Here is a 1,277-nt window from a genome sequence, read left to right on the forward strand (position 1 = left end):
GCGCGGTGCCGCGGGGCCCGTGTCCCTGTGCCCGCGTCCGGGCCCCGTGCGGCCTGCGTCTGTTCGCCCTGGGCCGCCTCTGCGCCCTACTTCTCCCTGACTGCTCCCGGCGTCTCCCTCCCTCCGCCGCTCTGATCCAGATGCTCCAGCGCTAAATGTCATTCCTTCTGGGTCCTGCTGAGTGCGAATTTGGAAATGTGGGCTAATGGGGGCTCCGCAGTTAATAGGCTTCCCTCCCTGGAACACACCTCTCAGCTTTCCAGACGCCTGCCTCCACCTGACGGGGGCGGCCGGGCTTTCGCCGTCCACGCCGGCCTGCAGCGGCGGGGTGCTGGGTGCCCCTTCGCGGTGCGTCTGGCCCCCCAGGCCGCGACCGGGGGCGGGGCCCCGCTGGCCTCTGCCGCCTCACCCCGTCTTCCCAGTCTTCTGCTCGGGGGCACAGTGGCGACGCGGGCAGTGAGGCAGGAACGGGGCGACTCCCTCCGCAGCCCGGTTCGGGGGCCCCCGGAGGTGAAGGCCCGGCCCGGCGGGAGAGGGGGTCCGGGGCGCGCACGGAGCCCCTGCCTCTGGCGGCCTCTAGTGAAGCTGCAGGGGTCCAGCCTCCCGGGGGCCGGGAAGCCGCCAGGGGCAACTGGCCTCGGCACGTCACCCCACGAACCAGCCAGCCCGTGAGCAGCTCTGGAGCGAGCAGGGAGCAGGCACCCCGCGGGTCTCTGGGGGCCGGGTCCCCCGCCAGCCCCTCGGCCACGAGCGTCACCTCGCGACAGGCCAATGGCGTCCCGGAAGGAGGAGGCGGCGGGAGGGTGACTCCCGGCCGGCCTCTTGGCCGCCAGCCTCCTCTCCCGGCCGTCCAGCCCCTGCGCGCCGCCCGTCGGGGCTGCCTGACGCCTCCTGAGCGGGGAGGGGCGCAGGCCGGGCCGGTCGTGCCGTGCCTGGGTGTCACGAGTGGGGAGACTCCCGCGGTGAGGTGATCGCTCGTCCGAGGGCAGCAGAGTGGGGTGCGGGAGCGGCCCGCGGTGGCTCGGCGCGAGATGGACGCCGCCGGAGACCTGGTCACCGCAGTGCAGGACTCCTGGGTTGCGCGGGAGCTTCCGGGCTGCGCCCCTTCACCCGGCCGGAAGCTCCGATGCGATTGACGGCTTTCCCCTGCCCAGGCCTTTTCGTTTCTGCCCTGCACAGAGAGCACACGACGCACGTCCGGGGGTCCTTCTGCCGGCAGGTGGCCCCCTGACGCCGCTGGGCGCAGGGCCGCTCTCCACCCAGCCGGCGGCCGGTCC

This window comes from Condylura cristata, unplaced genomic scaffold (assembly GCF_000260355.1).
Source record: "Condylura cristata isolate star-nosed mole 26May11 unplaced genomic scaffold, ConCri1.0 scaffold00011, whole genome shotgun sequence".
NCBI lineage: Eukaryota > Metazoa > Chordata > Mammalia > Eulipotyphla > Talpidae > Condylura > Condylura cristata.